Source organism: Chinchilla lanigera, unplaced genomic scaffold, assembly GCF_000276665.1.
Source record: "Chinchilla lanigera isolate Chin_1 unplaced genomic scaffold, ChiLan1.0 scaffold00052, whole genome shotgun sequence".
In the NCBI taxonomy this organism is placed as follows: domain Eukaryota; kingdom Metazoa; phylum Chordata; class Mammalia; order Rodentia; family Chinchillidae; genus Chinchilla; species Chinchilla lanigera.
Window position 1 is genome coordinate 10,836,176 of NW_004955453.1, and position 19,534 is coordinate 10,855,709.

The 19,534-nt window shown below is 43.1% G+C and overlaps 1 long non-coding RNA gene across 2 annotated transcripts; it reads right to left on the bottom strand.

The window, feature by feature from the left end:
* Nucleotides 1-14,657: 14,657 nt before the first annotated feature.
* LOC102022353 lies at nucleotides 14,658-17,397 on the bottom strand. Of its 2 annotated transcripts, XR_262727.2 has the most exons (3): nucleotides 17,078-17,397; nucleotides 15,970-16,135; nucleotides 14,658-15,158 (listed from the first exon to the last, which is right to left on the bottom strand). It is a non-coding gene; the product is annotated as an uncharacterized LOC102022353 (long non-coding RNA). The 2 variants fall into 2 exon arrangements; XR_001236148.1 differs by lacking the exon at nucleotides 14,658-15,158 and having other exon boundaries at nucleotides 15,875-16,135.
* Between the last annotated feature and the right edge of the window lie 2,137 nt (nucleotides 17,398-19,534).

The following is a 19,534-nucleotide window of genomic DNA, read 5'->3' on the forward strand; positions in this document are numbered from 1 at the left end:
TCACTCAGTTCAGCTGGGGGTTATAAGTTGACCACCAGTTATCAATCCACTACAGACAGTTTACAGCTGCATTCACCTTCGTTTCCCTTTGCACAGAGCCTCCAGGTCAGAGGCGATAGCCTAGGACCTATGGTCTCTCCTAAGAATGAACACATGTGTGGATGTACATGCCTCCTGGAGTCCCAGGGAGGAATATGTAAAGAATTCTTCAAAATCACAGTAAGCGTATCATTCCTCAGTTTTTTTCTTCAAAGTTTTGTTTTTATTTTTTTTTAAGTCTACTATTTCCCCCCAACAATTATCCATCGCCTCTGACATCAACTATTTTTAATTATTTTCAAAAAATGCCCATTTTATCACTGGAGAAACTCTGATGGTCATGTAGCCAGGATCTTCTAGGAATCAGCATAAAGGTAAAATAATGACAACTCTTTGGGAATAGGACTTGGAAGGTGCTGCAGTCCCACCCTCCTTCCTCTGATGAATGCAGGACTACTAGGGTGCAGTGCAAATTCATTTTCAGGCTGCGAATTTCCAAGACTACTGTGAAACTGGAGGCAGAGATGGGACTAGGACAACTTAAAACACTATAGATCCCTCTGTTCTTACTGCTTTTCAGCTATTTTTCTTGAAAGAATAGCTTCCAAGTTGCCCCGGGCCTTTGGTTAACTTCCAGAGTTCCAACAAAGCTGATTCTGATCACGTTTGCCAGCTTCCTTGTTGCTTTTATGGAGGAAAGAACTTTCAAAAGTCCCTACTCTGCCATTTTCCCTGACATCATTTCTGCCTATCTTTTTGTGTGGACTGTAGCTCTACTAGTAACTACCTGTCTCACTGCAACGGAGATCCTCAACTGCTCTGTGCTTGATTTCTTCTTTATGTAACAGAGGTGACAGTAATACTATACACTGCCTACGATTATCATATGGACTAAAATGTGATCATATGTAAAGCAAAACATGGTACAATGCCTGAGAATGCATGTAGTAACTACTAACAAACTGGATACTACTGCTATTTTATTATTATTATTATTATTATTATTTATTATTATTATTATCTCAAACATTGCTAGGGGAAGGACTATTATTCTATTCATTTGCCAGAAGAACAGAGGGAATCAGAAAGAGGTTAAGGAACTTGCCAAGGATCACAGAACTAGTTCTTTGGACTGTGTTGCTATCGAGTAATATTCAAGGGAATCCCCAAGTTTATACTGTCAAATCCCACTAGCCAGCCATAAAAGAAGTCATAGCCTAGAGGCAAATATATTAAAGGCTCAATTTGATGCCTGTGATGATTACAATCCCCCAAAGACCAGAGGCCCCCACTGTACTTCCTCTCCCCTCTATACTCAGCAGGGAAGGAAGAACAAAGGATATGCTCACAGGTGGCCCAAAGGGAGCCCTGGAGGGAGCTAGCAAAAAGGGAAATGCAATGGAGAAATGAGAATCAGTCAGTGGAAGGGAAACACATCATTTTCTCCATATTGATTTTCACTTCACTGGCATGACGATTCCTTATTCAATTCCCATTGAAATTTATACTTTATATTGCCTGCTTCTAAAATCTAGGGGCATCCAGGTGACATACCAGCCACTTCAGAATTTTTCCCTTTTTGCCTCGATGAAGAGCTTCACTAGGGAGCCCAACACAGTTCCATTTACCAAGCAAACTGACACATCTTCTCTGACACTACTTCCTGAGAGGAGGCCTTCATAAGTAGAAGGAGTCCAAAGATAAGACACAGCCTCCAGATTCAAGAAGCTAAGAGCCAAGTTTGGAAATAAGGAAGCGGCTGAAGCAAGTGGAGGACCATTAACTTCAACAGCCACCAGTGAGGGAGAAAGCATAGGTCAGGGAGATTCTCAAAGGAAATAGTACTTCAGCCTACATGGGTCAAACACGGACCTTATGGATTCACAAAGAGTTGAAATGGAAATTTAGTGGGGTGACAAGTGTATAACTCAGGGGTCTAGGGCAGGTTCAGGGAAACAGAGAATATAAGGTTTATTCAGAGACCCACTGAGTATACTGAATCAAGCACTATGAGAAGAAGACACAGCATGTTGGAATAATACAAGTATAGGTACGAAGATATTCTTAAGGAATTGCAAAAGGGGTGTGTTAGCTGCTTTCCTTGTTGCTGAGACAAAATACCCAACACCCAAAGTTAAAGGAGGAAAGGATTCCTGAGGCTCACAGTTTATAAAGGTTTCAGACCATGGCTGGCTCCAAGGCAGGGTGGCACAGCAGAGGGGCATCACAGAGGAGGAACAGCTCATGGCAGGCAGAAGACAGCAAAGCAGGGAAGTAGTGAAGCAGCAGAAAATGACCACAGCAGTCCTCTTTCTGTCCCTTACAGTCTAACCAGACTACATGACCTTAGAGTGTGCAGCACTCACACTCAAGTGGGCTATTGTAGTCAGGGTTTGCAAGGGGAAAATACAGGACACACAATTTATAAGATTATTTATGATAGTCACCCAAAGAGTGATCTACAAAGAGAATGTAGGAAATCTGTTCACACACTAAAGACCAAAAGGGTCCAGCCAAGGGCCAGGATCCCATGGTAATGTCCTTCATGAGTCCAGTGGAAGACCCAGGGCCCATAACAATGCCCCCAACGAGTTCACCTGGAGGCCAAGAGCCAACAACAGTGTCTCATGCAGGCCTATTTCAAGGATCTGGGAAGGCCCAAAGGTCAGTAGTGAAAGCTAGAAAGTCTGTGCCAATGGAATGAAGGGTCTGTGCTAGCAGGCTAAGGGATCTGCACTGGAGCCAAGAAGCTATACTCAAAAGAATCAGAGCTTCCCTGAAAAGTACCACAGCCATCCTCAGCAACATCAAGGTCTCAAGCTCCTCCAACAATGAAAACAGCTGAGTTCCCATCAGGAAAGCCAATATGACAAGCTTCTCCAGGAGACTGAGCAGTGTAGCATCTTCCCCTCCGGAGCCAGGAATCGATGCTCAAAGTAAGGACCAGAGCTCTCATAACGTGAAGGGTAGCCACCCCCAGCAACACCAAGGTCCTGAGCTCCTTCGATGATGAGAACAGCAGGATTCATATCAGGAAAGTCAGCATGACAAGTTCCCCCAGGAGAACAACAGCTCTCAACAGCTTCAAGAGAACCAACAGGGAGCAAGGTTTTACAGGAGGAGCAGGAAAGCAATGACTGTTCCAGAATGCAAGGTAGAGAATAAAGCTGGACAACGCTTCCCAGCAGAGTCGCCACACTGGACATTTTAACTCCTACTAAGAAGAGGACAGTTCTTGAGGTGTGGCCAGGTAGGAAAACTAGCAGAAATGTTGCAAAGGTCATTCTGGAGCTCACACACAAGGACCATGACACATCTGTTATTAAATCTTGGGTGGGAAGTGTGGCTCTGACCAAGAAGGAATGAAAGAGAGAACAGGTTGGGTGAGCATGGCTTTAATCTTGGGAAGAGAACTACAGTGGCATCCGAGAGAACAGAAGGGAGGAGCTAGATGAGAGTGGTGCTGCGGGAGCATGCTATGCAGATCCTGCTGCATTTTGTCTCTTTCCTTCTCTGACATCATCTTTAGGGCACAGAAGGCCACTTCCTACCCACCACCCACTCCTGTCTACCCCATAAAGTGGCAAGTATGTGTGGGGTCACAGTTCCTCACGAGGACATCGAAATAACCAACCTTCCACAAAGATGGGACAGGACTATTGCTTTCTGCAGCATGTAAGCTTAGATGGGAGGGTCAGGGCTCAGAAAAGCCAACAAGGGACAAGAGGATGCCTGCGCTCCATGTCTCATCCTCCCACCTTGGGCCCATGGCCAGCGTCTCAGCCAAGTGGCTGAGCAGAAGATGAAGCCCCCATGGAGAGCCGTGAAGAGCACCATGCTGTGGAAGTGGCTGGAGGCAGCACCATCGTGGCTGGCTTAGGGCAGGCTGCCCTCTGCTTGAGGAGACCACTGCTCAGCCTCCTCCAACCCTCCCTTCCCCAGTGTGTACACGGAGCAGGGTGGGGCAGCCAAGGGTCAGAGGGAAGAAACATCCATAAACACACCTGGAGGTTGATTACGGCTCGCTAGGACACACCACTGAATGCAGAAAGGAAGGAGGCCAAAGGAAGCATTTAAGTCTGCATCCTGGGTGAACAGAGATGTCTGAAGGTTATCTCATTTGGAAGAGAAATGGAGTACCTTTCCTGGGTCTAAGTGGCCTACAGCATACTGCTCTAACCTGCGCCACATTGCCCAGAAAGCCCATACAGAGTAATATTCCTCTGAGCTGTCCTCTTCCTGGTCCCCAAACTATTCACTCTAGAACACACCTCTGCCCTCCACCCCATTCAAACCCCACATCTTCACCTTCTGTGGCATCAAGATCTAATTCGAATACCAAGACTTTGTGCCCTCTTCATACCTCTTCTCCCTTCTTTTGACCTGAGAAGGCCTCACTTTCATATGCTGTCTAGAATACTCTGCTAGTTGTCAACCTATGGCTCTAAAGATGGATATCCAAGTTTTGTGAAACACAGTGAGGGATCTATCAACCTACAAACTCCTTACTATGGTGAAAATGTTGTAGACTTGTTCATGCTTCCCATAAAACCCAGCTCACAGACTAACTACATGCATGTTATATATTTATTGACTTAATTGATGACTCAGTATTCAAACACCTTTTTAGACAAAGAGCTTCCTCTCAGGCTGGCTAAAATCATCAGAAATTTCCTATGTTTGCCTGAAGGTGTATTCTGTAACCTCTGACTATTACCTTCCCCTTGCTGACTAACTTAGGATATTATTCTCCATCCTCAGCACAATAACCAATAAATATTTAGCTCCAGGATCCACCCACTGGTCACACCCACCAGGTCTCTTTTTCTCTTCTTAGACTATTCTAAAGAGACCTAAAGGAGACCATAATCTTGGCTTAATAACTAGACATTAGGGAAAAGTGTAAAAAAAAAAAAAAAAAAGGAAAAATCCAGTTCAAAGACAATGATTACTTGGGATGGACCTGAGGTTTGTGTAGGTTCCAGCTCCCTGACTTTGTGATTCATTTTCAAGGAAGAAAGACATGTGTCCTAGGAATGCTCAGGGAAAACAATTGCTTTCACCCCTTTGAAGGGAACCCAAGGAAGGACATTCTGCAGCTGGGTACCACGGCAGGTAATACTCTCAGCTGGGTACCACAGCAAGTGACACATTCAGCTCCTAGCAGTTGACTGTAGTTCTTCTACAGACTCCTGCTGCCTTAGTAGTGCTGTCAATGGACCTATGGAAACCTAATAGAAGCTGGTTTCCTAACAGAAGCTCAGCAGACAGAGAAGACCTTAGAGAGCATAACCAGCCCTTCCAGCTACAAATGAGAAAACTGAGAGAGGAAATGAATTAGGCAGCTACCTAAATGTGTCTTCACAGATTTAAATTCCCAATCTTTTTTAAATCCCCATTCTTATTAATACCAAGTATGTGTGTGCTACATGTTACCTTATTGCATGCCTGAAATACTTCTTACCAGAATAAACAAGTCAAAGTAACCCCAAAGAATTGGAGAACCTCTCTCCACTTCCTTCTCTCTCCATCTTTCCTCTCTCTATCAACCTGTCAATTTATATTTGATACATATTTTACATATAGAAACAGAACACTGGAAGGTATGATAAACAGGTAGGTAAGTAAATAGACAATGGATAGACAGTCAGGTATTTATGAATAGAGAGTCATTATTATGTGCCAAGTGCTTTTCATGAACTATCTTACTTAATCCTTGCAATGGCCCACCCTGCACGTGAGCTGAGAGAGGAACAGCCTAAGTTCACAAAGCTATCAAGCAACAAATCTTGGAGTCAAGCCCAGGGGACTGACTCGAACGTTATGCTGATGGACTGAACCCATGTATAATGTCACTTGAAATAAAAGGCCAGAAGCACTTAAAGGTTAAAATCCTTCTTTTGGAAAATGAAAGTATAGGGGAGCTCAGAGGGATAAAAGAGTAAATAAATAAAAACAATTAATTTGGTCCAAATGAGCTGTTTGGTGTACAGACTGGAAAAGGGCTCTCCAGCTGGTGAGGATGGAACACAGGATCTACCTCTGAGCTCCTCTCTCTGATTCTCTCCTGCTGTAATTGATGTCAGTTGATCCTTTGTCATCAAATCACAAATGCAGGACCCTGAGAACAGTGATGAAGCAAGCTAAGAAGGTCTTAGAGGGAAAGCTGCTTTCCTGGTGGAAACCAAGGCTATGGATTGCCCCGAGAGCTAAGAATCAAGGCCCATCAAAGGCAGTGATTCTGTTGGAAATCTTACCATCCTGATATCTCTGCAACTATCCATCTTTTAAAAAAAAAAAAAATCATCAGGGCAAGAAGTGGCAGGAGAGAAATTCCTTCTTAAAAAATTTGATCTGTGACTGAAGATCAAAAAATAACTCTTGAAGTTCATGCTCATTAAAACAGGCTCATTCTTATTTTAAAAAACACTTGTGTATGAAGACTCTAAAATACATGCCATTTAACCAACTGCTTGTATGTATTTGGTCTTACCGTAAGTATTTGGAAACATGGCCAAGACTCGCTGAGAAATGCATTTAGCTTCACATTTCCTCAGACCAATTTTCCTCTGTCTTTCCTGTGGAAGAACTTTTATTACACCAAAGACAGATATGCTCACTTTAATGATGCCAATAGCATAAGAAATGAAATGCAAACAGCTGGAATGCAGATATTAGCCAATAAAGATCAGCAAACTGAGTTTACAGTATGAAAAGCTAAGGCACTATAGAGTTGAAGTCATCTCCTGGACCTACATGAAGGGCCTACACCAATTGACCTACATCAGTTGACATGTTACAAGCTTACTTTGCTTTCACATGTTCTCCTGCAGGGCTCAGAAAGACAAGGTTTGGTCCTAAGTAATACAGGGTTAGAATGGATGGGACATTTCTACAGGCCTCAGCGTGCATCATTTCCTTGGGCATTTTTCTCCTGTTGCTTTGTCTAAGGGCAACAACACCATCAATCCTATCACAACAATCAAGATTGGTACTTGCTTGATGATTATCCAAAAACCAAAGATCTATTGTTGCTAGGAGTGGCAATGTCACCAAAGACTTGTGCTTTCCTTGAATTTTAAAGACTTTTTGTTGGAAAAATGGCTACCAAATTAGCACTACGTTCTCAAGACTCTTCTCTTGGAAAGGTCATGTAACTATTTTCAAGGACAGAACATGAACAAAAGTGAGGAATGTCACATTCGGGATCAGAGGGGTAAGAAGCCAGTGTGTTTTACCTAGAAGAATGTTACACTGGAGTCATTTGTAGAAAAACAGATGCCTCTTAAGGCCATAGGGTTAAGTGAAATAAATCATACACATGAGCTTAAGTATTATATGGTCCTGCTTCCATGAGACGCCTAAAATATAAGTAAAGGGCAAAATCCAAGATAGATAATAGGAAATATGGAGAAAGACATTTGTAAAAGGGAAAAGGGGCCAAAAGAAGGAGGGAAAATGGGAGGAGCAGGAAGAGAGAAGGAGAAGGAAGGGATGGAGAGGAGCAGAAAGGGATGAGAAAAGAAGATATGTTATGTACAGGTACTGACATCCCATGAGGAATTTAATTGTTAAGTACTATAAACATGTACTAATAAAAAATTTAAACTGATAAATAAATAATAAATAAATACATGATGAGGCCACAGTTCTCAGGACTATGACATCAATACCCTCATCAAATAGTAACAATGCAACTCTGACCAGCCCCTCAGGAACCCCACAGAGGCTTCTTGAGAAGGTTCTGCTGAGTCACTCATGAACAAGCACCCTGATTATATCAACGTGACCACACCAAAGTGATCACCACCATTTCCCATGTGAAACAAAGAATCTAGAGAACTAAGACACACAGGTCATTCTGTTTTAAATTTTAAGTTCTATCTAAGCCCTCTGTTTCACTCTGCTAAATAATGAAAGGCTTAGCTAAAAAGTGCCCTTAAGAAAAAGATTCCTCTCCACTTTGCATATATAGATTTTTCAGTCAACTTTATCCACTTAGTTGAACAGGTCACAATTAAGATCAGAAGGAAAAAAGTCAAAAAAAGCCATTGAATTTATTTGGCACATAACCCACTAAGGAAATGGCTACATAAATACAGCTCTTGCTAAATGTCTTCTGTTTGCTCAGCTGTGTTTATTTAAATTAAATATTGGCCCTAACTAGGTTCAATATTGACTATTCCACCCCCATTCTGCTTACCTGAATTTGGGGTTCTTAGCTGCAGAGAAGTAAGGCCAATGAATATTTAGGATGTGATCACCAAAATTGTTCCAGGGCTCCAAAGACAATGACCTCAGTGATTGAAGCGGAGACCTTTCTTGAAGACAAAAATATATCATAGATCTCAAAAAGAACTTTTTTAAACATAAGTGTGGTTATTTTGTAAAGGATCTGCCTTGCCCAATCACAGAGACCTTCTTTTGACACAAAAGAGTATCTAAAGACTAGAGTCTAGTTCTTTTTTAACGTTTTTCAGCACTGCAGCTTATATTTCTAGAGAGCTCACATAGAGCCCAAATAAACCAAGTAAGCATATTCCAAACTACTGTCATTAAAACAGGATTAGGATACGAAAACTTCTCCAGCTCCTGTCCCTCTTTCTCTGTGGTATGCTCTAAGGCTCCTCTTCTAAAACCTTAGGCTCCAAAGATTGTATTCCTGAAAGCATAAATCTAGTTCAAGCTGAGGTACAGTGACACACTCAGATTCACTGAGCAAATCAGTGTCTGGATCACATCTAGAAACCAACCCTCCAGACTCACACCTCAGGACTCTTTCTAGACAAAGAGCTGCTTCTCTAGATGTGCACACATAACCTGTGTATCTATAGCTTCCTGCCCATATTGCGAGCATTTCCATAGATGCTTATCCTGTTCCAGCCTTGATCTATGCAGCTGCCTCTGCTGTGAACAACTGGGGTCCTGAAGGAAGACATCTTATAAAAGGACAGCCAGCACATTCTTTTAGTGGAGGTGTCCACATGAGGTGGCAGAAACTGATATTCACACCCTCTTGAGTTCTCACACTGGTCCTCTGAACAAGAAAGCACCAGTTCTGGGAACCAGTAGAAAGGCTCGCAGACAGAGTCTAGATTTTACACTGTCTCATTTTACAAATGAGAACATTAATGCCCTAAAAACCTGAGAGTACTGTAGAGATATAAGTAGCCATGAGTTGGAATGGAAAAGAGGCTCTTCAATATGAGTGTAATGCATAGGCCTCCTATTATTAGAACTACTAAGGATGCTTAGTAGAAACGTGGATTCCTGAATAGAGCCCAAATCTGCATTTTTACCAGGCATATCAGGTGATTCTTCTTCATATTCTACTGGTCTAGTGGAAAGGACCTAGTCACTGATCAAGTAGACCTGGGTTCAAAACCCAGCTTTTCCATCTTCTAAGTTTAGCATGTGAGAGCAAAGCACTTAAGGTCTCCCATGGTGTGGCTTTAATGCTCCAGGGAATTGTGATGGACAAACTTCTGATAAAATTCTAATCCAAGCAAAGAAGCGCTGTGCTTGCCAGCGGGTTCTCTGGTCTCTTTCCAAAGATACTGAGTCAGTTGGTTCAGGCCCCTGAACAACACCCTGCTCTAGCAAAGTGGAGCCAGTCAGGGCATGCTGACCCACCCCTTCCATCAGTCACATATCTCCTTCCTCCGAAAGCCCGAGGGACACATCCAAGATTCTAACATCCCTGTCACATCTTCATTTCCCGGGCAGCTGCACTGACAAAATGAATCTCTTCTCTGCTGTTCATTTTATCCTTTTCTTTCTTCTCACCCCTAAAACATTTTTAACATTAAAGTACATGGCCAGTAGTAAAGTGCTAGACAAATACCAATTGCCATTATTATTACTATAAATTGGGAAGGGGTTATAAGAGACAGTTTTTGACTCAGCTAGAAAAAAGAAATTTAAGATGGAAACTGGTATAAGAGTCCCTGTTGAAATTATTGAGATAGTCAGCGCTTGCAGGACCCAAGGTAAAGGAAGCCAAAAGATCATGAAAGCCAGGTACCTGTTTAACAGATGATGGAAAGAAATTCGGAAGGCTGCAATCATCCCATCTAATCACTGGTAGGGCCTTGAGAGCCGCACTTCGTAGGCTGCACCACTACTACCACTGCCAAATTCCCTTCCCCAACCACTGACACCTTCCAGGTCAAAACAAGTCTATCTCTACTAAGACACAATTTAGGCAGCCTGATCACATATGGTAAGTGCATGGGACAGTTCCAGTTTGCACTAATTACTCACAGCATTCTCTTTCACCACCAAAAATATTCCACTTTGGACACCATCCTCCATGGTTACCCAGTGCTTGGGGATCTGACTCTGACTCTGCTCATTCTCCCCCAGGGGTCAAAATTAATTTGTCTCTGGATTCTATTTCCTAAGGAATCTAATGATTCTTGTGCATAAAGCTTGCAAACTGATTGTGTACAGGTCAGATACTACTTCAAAATATATGGAGCAGAGGAGCAGGGAATCGCTTTGCACTGTTTTTTAAAATCTAAGTAACAATTTTATTTCAGTCTACAGCACAATATTTTGCATATATTTTAGTAGTTTTGATAGTGTTACTTTTGAGCAGACTTTCAATGAATCCACAAAAAGTTAACGTATTGAATTCTACTGAATGATTGCATTGTTGACATTTTTAATTTGAGAAATTTCACCTAAAAATTGGGATTGGGAGTAGTCTCTTGAAAAATTAGGTCTGCCATCCTTGAGTCCATAATCTCTCCTGAGAGCAATCGTCTGTGCCCAGGCTTTCTGGCTGAACACATCCCTCACTAGATCACCTATCATTTCTGTATTAACAGCATCTGTACTCTTGCGCCTTTGCAATCCTACATACGTACACTGCATATAAACTATACACACTATGCATTGAATTGTGCCCCCTAAAATGCATATGTCAAAGTCCTGTCAGTGCCTTAGAATACGATCTTATTTAGAAGTCGAGTCATTGCAGTTAACATTAGTTAAGATGAGATCATTAGGGTGGTGCCTCATCCAATATAGACTGACTGGTGTCCTGAAAGAAAGGGGAAACTAGGACACAAGAATGTGCTCATGGGAGTATACCGTGAACATCAATGCAGTGATCAGGATGATTTATCTAGAAGCCAAGGAATACCAAGGGTTGCCAGCAGCCACCACAAGCCGGAGAGAAGCATGGAACAGATGCTCCCACAGCCTCAAAAGGAACGAATCCTGCCAATCCCGTGATCTCAACTCCAGTCTCCAAAACGGAAAATAAATATGTTTATGTTGTTTAGTCACTCCACTTGTGGCACCGTGTTACTGCAGTCTTAGCAAACTAACGCCTTTGTATAACTGCATGTAAATCTATGATTCTCAGTCATCTGTCAAAAGGAGACCAGTGGCAACATTTGCAGATATATTTGATCATGGAAAGCAGGGAAGTGGGGGTCCTACTCTCACACAGTAGGTGAAGTCCAAGGATGCTGGTGAACCTACAACACATAGAATGCACCCTCAGAGAATGATCTGAGCCCCAGCGTCATCGTGCTGTGGTTGAGGAACCCTGACAGAGATAAACACCACAAGGCAGCTTTCTGTGTACCAGCCAGTCAGGCTTTGCATGCATTAACTCATTTAATCCTCTTCTAAATCCTATGATATTACAAGACACATTTTACAGATTAGAAAACTGAGGCTGGCATAAAGAAAGGTTAATTCACCATCAGCTGAACTCTGCAGTTCTAGCCAGTTGATGCAATAAGCCCCATAATGTCCCCTCTTTCCATTCTGTCATTTTGTCTCAGGACACATTCTAAAGCTCTCACTCTTTGGTCCAGAAGTTTCTTTGTCTCACTGATCCGGGGTGTGTTCTTTCTCGCACACAGTACTGAGATTAAATGGAATCAAGATCGTTGACTTCTGTGAATTTCCAGCCTGTTCACATCATGAGACTGGAAACTGGAGAAATGATTCCCTCCCTGGGAGGCTGATGGGTCCCCTATTTATTCAAATCCTTGTTATAAAATGTATGAGGAATGGCATAGTCAATTCTAACTTGAAGTGAGTCCATCTCACCCGGTTCCTCTCAGTAGCCTGGGGCAAGACGTTCCCAACATTAAACAGGGGTCGCATTGATATGTAAATAACTGTGGTGGATACAGCGTTCTCAAAGGCAATCAGCAGTCTGCTTCTTAGTAGGGATGGAACTGGATGGAGGACGTCATGCTAAATGAAATAATCCAGCACAAGCGGATGGACTGATGATCGCAAATGTGGAGTCTAAAAAGGCTGATCTCACAGACGCGGAGTGGAAAAGTGGGTGAGCTAGGGAAAGGGAAGTTGCTGAGCAAAGGGTACAAAGTCATAGGTAAACTGGAGGACTAAGTGTTAGGGAGACACCATACTGCATGCTGGCCATACCTCTAAGAATGTACCGCATATTTCAAAATTGCTAAAAGAATACATTCTTAATGTTCTCATTCCAAAATGTTATTAACTGGTAAAACGATGTGTTAGTAAAGTGATAGCTATACTAATTAACTTGACTGAATGTATAACACATACAGATCAAAACATCGTTGATTCAAACAAATAAAAAATGTGAAAATAATAATAAAGGAAAAGACATGCCTCTCGCTACTTCCATTACCTCTTCTGTAAAACAGGGGAAACAGTCACACCAACAGCACGTCGGGGGATTAAATGAACTGAGACAAGTGAAATGCTTGTGGCAGTGCTTGGTGTGTAGTAAGTGCTTAATAAGCTCCAGCTATTATTTGGTGTAGAGAACTGCTCTCTCTCTAGTGAATTTAGTTAATTTTCTGACTTGTACAATGGGAACAATACATGCATAATAATATTCCCATCTACATCAATAAATTGTGAGACTTAAGTAGAAAAATTGATTCATACTCAATTTGTAAATTGCAAGGATTATACAAATGTGAAATGATGGTGGTCGGGTTCTCTATGAGAGAATCAAGTGATGGCCTGGACCCCTGATGTTCACAGTAGCAGGCAAGTCACTCCCCAGGTGTACCCCTCCATTCCCAGGCTGAGCCCTGACACTCAGCAGATGCATTCATTCTGGTCCTTGCTTGGCCTGTCCATACTTAGCACTTCTACCATGTGTCTTATCCCTGTCTCTTTCTTTCTTCCAGGTGATTTCTCTCAGGTCCTTCTTGACATTGGACCTTGCTCAGAACCCTACCTGGCTTCCCAGAGAGAGCTCAGAACTGTGAGCCTCCGACAGAAGTACTGGGAGTCCCATTCCTTTCTTCTCAGAAGTTCCAGAAAAAATATCCCTATCCTCCCCTGCAGCTTACAAACTCTATACACCATTAGTTTTCTTCCTCTATAAATAAAGTTTTGATTCACGGAATACCTTACTTTACAATCAGACCAGAGAAAACCATTTCAGTCCCTTGCAAACTGCCAATTTTCCCACTATGTTCTAACAAGACCTACCTAGAAGATGGGGTGCCAGCAGTCTCTTAGTCTGGAGGCCTCAAATTCTGTTCTGGAGCTGAGTTTTCCAGATTAGCTTCTGAGAAAACCCTCCTAGGATTTCTAATGTGAGGCCCCTCAACTCTCCAGAGACAGTGTGTAAATGAGCTGATTCGCAGATATACAAAGATTTTAGCAAGAGGATTCAGCATGTTTTAGAACACTACACCCCCAGATTCCCATGGCCACCCCACCTCACCTGGGTTCCAGCTGCACGCTGAGGAACAGATTCTCTGACACAGGGACCGCTTGCAGAGGGAGTAAATGGAAGCTGGCACGGGAAAGTGCTTTCCCGAAAGACAAGATGCTTCCACTCTTGTACTATTTGTGCATTCTGCCTTCTGGCTGACGCTTTGAGAGAAGCCACCTAAAGCATTTGTGATGTCCTGCTCATTGCCCAGTTTCTTCCAAAAAGATTAAGTTAGGACGTTCAGGTCCCATCTTTGAACCAAGTCTGTGCTACTCTGTCACTCTGGCAGCACTGGAAACAGAGACGGACTATCTGCTGGCCTCAGCTTGTGTCAGATCTGTCACCCGGCGCGGAGATCAGTGGCGGAGATGAAATGCCAGTTCTATCCTCCTCTAGACTTGGACTTGTAGGCATTTAGCCACATGTGCCATGAATGTGTCAGGAAAAGAAAGATTTCTTTTAAAAAGTACACTGCAAATGCAGAGGGTAAAAACTGAATTAATCGGGAGGTTAAGAAAATACAAGTGTCTCTGCTCCTGTGTCTTCTTAGCCAGTGTAAACCTGCACTGCAGTCCTTTACAGTAGAGTTGGTAAGGGTTTTTCCATACTGGTTGTTGTTATTTGCTTGTTCCTTATTTATTATATGTTTGTAGTACATCCCATATACATTCATCATGGAGAGCTGGTGCACACACACACCACATCTTGATCCTTTTTACTTCCTCTCCCCTCCCCCACCCTCCCATCTGTCCCTCCCCATGGCCCTTCCCATCTCTTGCCCCTCCTCCCTTCAGTAGGTTAGAAGTAAAGGAGGCCTCATAAACAGAGGCCCAATGGGAGCTTGAGCCCCGGAGACTCATGTGGTCATGCTAGACAGAAGAGAGGATGACTTTCACCCTACTGTGATCCAGGGGCACAGAGAAACTGTTTATTTCCCTTGAAGAAAGAGCTTTGCAAATGTCAGTGTGTCTTACTTTAGAACAGAGCTTGCTTATATTCTCTGTGACTATACCACAAATCACCCCAAACAGAGGCGTCATAAATTGGCCACTCCGTGTGTTAGCTATCATGGTTGCAGGGTTCACAGGGCTCCACCAGGCAGGCCTCCCTTGGGGTCTCAACACAGTTGCACTCAGAGGTCCTCTTGAAGCTTTGTCCATTCACAGTGCCGGTCCCTGAGGAGGTTGGAACACTCGCAGGTAGGTGGAAAAGCTGGCACTCCGTGGACATCTCTCTACCCCTAGGCTGTCTCTCTGCAAAATACCCCCTACACACATGGCAGCTTTAGCACAGGACATTCTTCTTGCCCTGTTGTTCAGTGCCCCCAAATGGAGACAGACACAGAGACAGGCAGAGTGGGAGCTCAGGGGAGCCTACCTTTCAGCAGGCAGCCTTGAGAGTCTCCAAGGGCCACTCCCACTGCCTCCTGTAATTAGAAATGAGTCGTTAAGCTGACCCAAATCCAAGGGCAATTAGACTCTCCTGTTAATGGAAGAAGCATCAAATAATATGCACAGATGTCTTATCTCCTCCAGCGTGGCTATCAGCCCTGCCTACACGCTGGAGTCACCAGAGGACCACTTGGAACTTTGGTCGCCCCGCCCACATCCCAGCTGAGAGAGAATATAGTTATTAGCTGAACTAAGGGTAAGGGTAAAATAGACAAAGGTAACTTATAATACGATAATATGTATCAGCAGGACACAGTAGCACATGCCTCTAATCCCAGCACTCTGGGAGGCTGAGCCTAGGCAGTTTAGTGACTTAGAGAGGCTCCGCCTCAAAAATGAAAGAAAAATTCTTAAAGGGCTGGAGAAGTAGGTTAGTGTGAAGACCCTAGTTTCAATATCCAGTATCACAAATGAAGAAGGAGGAGGAGGAGGAGGAGGAGACTGGGTAGAGGGGAGGAGGAGAAGGAGGGGAGAGGAGGAGGGAGAAGGAAAGGAGAGAACGTGGAAGGAAGAGGAAGAAGAGGAAGAAAAGGAGGAGAACGGGCCTGTGAGGTAAATACCGGGCCATGACACTACCACTCTTAACACAGTCAGATGCTCTCGCTGATGTACTGTCACCATCAAGGCAATAGCTACTAATGTGTTATGCTGGAGACACCAAAAGCTGTGAGCAGCTTTAACATCCTGGCTGTTATTTTTCAAAAATAATTATGTCAGTTTACTAGGGCTGTCATAATGAAATGCCACGGACAGAGTGGCTGAAACAACACGCATTCATTTTCTCACAGTTCAGAGGGTGCGAGTGGCACACCAAGGACTTGGAGGTATGGCTTCTTCTGAGGCCTCTCCTCTTGGCTTGCAGATCTCTGTCTTCTCTCTGTGTCTTCTCATGCTCGTGTCACTATGCATGTACCCGGCTGGTGTCAGTCGTCCATGCCCTAATCCCCTCTTCCTGTAAAGACACCAGTTATGTTAAATCAGGCCCACTCTGATGACCCCACCTTAACTCAGTCATCTCTTTAACAACCCCATCCCTCAGCCCCGCTTTAACCCCCATTCCAGAGTGCTAGAAGTAAGAGTTTCAAACTCTGCTTTTGAAGCACAAGACTGCCCAGAAAAATAACCAACCCTTGATAAGTTTCTAAACCAAAGTAGTATAATAGTCTCTCAAATTTTTTTTTGGTCTTTTTTTGAGACAGGGTCTCACTACACAGTTCAGGCTGGCCTTGAATTCACTTGGTAGCCCAGGCTGGCCTCGAACTCACAAAGATCCTCTTGCCTCAGCCTCCTGAGTGCTGGGATTACAGGCATGCGCCACCACGCCCAGCTCAGTCTTCCAATTTTTAAGGTAATTCAATTTCTAGAAAATTTATCATACATTATAAAAATCATGCTCCACCCCATAACCACATCAGGATTATGTGTGCTTTAGTCCATTTGCGCTACTCCAGCAAGATACTATAAACTGGGTAACTGATACACCATTAAAACTGATTTCTCAAGTTCTGGAGCCTGAGAAGTTGGAGAGAAAGGAGCTAACAGGTTTGGAGTCTGGTGAGGGCTGCTTTAAGATTCCAAGATGGTGCCTTCACACTGTGACCTCTGCAGAAGAGGAATGGTGTGTCCTCGCAGGGCAGGAGACACCTGAGCAGGAAGGGTGCACTCTTCCACCTTGGTCCTATTAAGAGGGTGCTGAATGTACTCAGAGGGACGGAGCCCTCATGACTTAATTACTATGCAGAGGCTACTTGCCTTAATTCCATTGCATGGGGATTAAACGTTAACATGAATCATGAGGGAGACCTCTTCATTCCAAAGATGGTCACATATAGAACAGAGTTCTGTTCTACCCCCATCATTAAAAACAAGTTTTACACCTACATGAATGTCCCACCTGGCATTCAGGAATTGTGCAGGCTGAGAGATCAGTATTTGTGTACCACGGTTGGGTATTGAGACAGTCAGGCACCGCCAACTAATCCTCACCAAATATCAGTAACACTGCTTCAATTATTGTGACATCCAAGTTGTTCCCTAGAGGGCAGAACTGGCCCCTTTGAGAATGTTCGATTAAAGGAGCCCAATGATAAATCATAACCTAGTAATTTCTCTTGTCAGAGAAAAATAGCCACCCCCTGGTTTATATGTTAAGTTTTAATTGTTCTTAGTAGATTTTCTAAGCTTGGGGTAAACTGCTATCCTGTGTGAAAGTTAAGTTTGACCCCAGGGTTATCTAACATAGTGGAAATTACCCAATGGAAGCTTCCAAATAAAAGATGCTTTGTTTTTATGCTGTTCCAAATTCTAGAACACCAATGCTTTGTTTTTATGCTGTTCCAAATTCTGGAACACCAATGATTCTGCCCATTGGTCTACGGCTGATCCCAGTAATAAGAGTGTAGAATTATTTTTCCTCTTGTTACCCATTTGGAAAAAGCCAAGACTAACTTCACCATGGATGAAATATCCTAAAAGTATTTCAGTGGTGAATGTTTACCTTGAATTTGATGTGGTGTGTGTATATATACCATTAACCAAAGATAAACAACAATATAGAGACACTGTTATTTAGCTAGTGGTAACTTGATGCCCAGAGACCCAGGATCAGAAGATAGTGGAGCTACATAACCTATGATTGACCTAAAATGTCCTCCATAAGACCCACATGTTTGTGTTCAGAGGTAGAGCTTTTGGAAGGGGACTGGATCATGAGAGCACTGTACTCCTTGTGGCTAAATCCATTGAGGAGTTCAGAGCCAGTGTGCTATTAGGAGGTAGGGTCTAGATAGAAGCACCAGGTCACTGGGGATGTGACCTGGAAGGGTCTATCTTCCTGCCCAGCTCCTCCCTTCCCACTCTGCTTCTTGACCACCATGATGCAAGCAGTTTTCCTCCTCCATATCCTTCCTTCCTTGGAGCCACTGACCATGGATTAAACCCCCTAAAATTGTGAGCCAAAATAAACCTCCCCTCCCTTAAATTATGGTATCAGTTATTGTGTCACAGAGACAAGAAAGGAAGACACCAGCCCAGTTGTATCTGACACTAGAGGCCACTTCTGCAGCACCACCCAGGTGGGAAGCCAGGAGAAAACTGAAAATAAGGCAAGCACCCACTGTCAGGTATGTGGCTTCTTCCTGAAACCACATCTTTCCTAGCAGGAGGAGCAACTGAGATCCTTCTCTGAGCCCTCCAAACTCTGTCAGCTCATGAGTTTGATGTATCATTGATCAAGCCCCAAATTGTACCTATGTTATTAATGTCTAAGTCAAGGGAGAAGAAGGTCCAACACATACATAGCTCAAATAACTGGGCCATAATTCAAGTGTCAATATTTAAAATGTTGACTGTGTTGTTGCTTTAATGATTAGCTTTTAAGTGGCCTGAAAAGTGACAATGTTATTCCATGTTTGTCCTGTTTATCCAGAGCCTCCAGTTCTGTCAGTTCTTGTGAGAAATCCCAAGGTAAATCTACTCTGAACAGTTGGCAGCAACACTGTCCTACATGGCTGTGTATTGTTCACCACGTTCCCATCTGTTCCTGCTCTCAACATCCAGAAGTTTTTCCACAGAGAGAAGAGTGAAGGCTAAAGTCTTAACACCATCTCTTCTTTTTAATGGATTTTCCTTTCCTATAGCTATTGATTCTTTCACAACATGAGGGAAACAATTTATGATCTTGTCTGCATGTTGAAAAATAACAGATACCCTCTAAATTATTGGGTGGAATATTTTCCATGGTCAATATGAATCACAGTGCAATTGATTACAATGGTCATTTATTGTAATACATGTTTCAGAATGAATGGGGAGATGATAGGACAGATTCAGCCATGCACCATGCATAAACCATGGAAAACACAAAATGACCTGGGAAGGTGAACACGGTGACAGATGTGCCTAGAATCTTGTCTCAATCTCATCTCCTAGGGAACAGAACTGTAGGATTTTATTTTAGCAGAGACATTCAGGACTGTATTTTGGATAAACTATTTACATATAATCATTATTCACATTTTGAGTTGTTAACTCATTCTCAAGGTCTGTGTTCTGGCAAAAAAAAAAAAAAGATGATGTTTATAGTACATTTGTTCTATGTGACAGTGCTGTGTATTCTCTAATAACATCTTGAAATCCCAAGAGTGCCCACTGCATCCCTGTCCCCGTGGCACTGAGAAGGTTGCAACAGTGTAGAATTATGGAACAAGCTTATTGCCAGTGATGAGAAGCCAGGGCTCTCAGAGGTCTTCCGGTTTCCCAGGTAACCCAGTACCATAGGATGACTTTGTACACACTCTGTGGTGTTCAGAACAATAGCTACAGGAAGTCAGAGACGCAATCAAATACGACT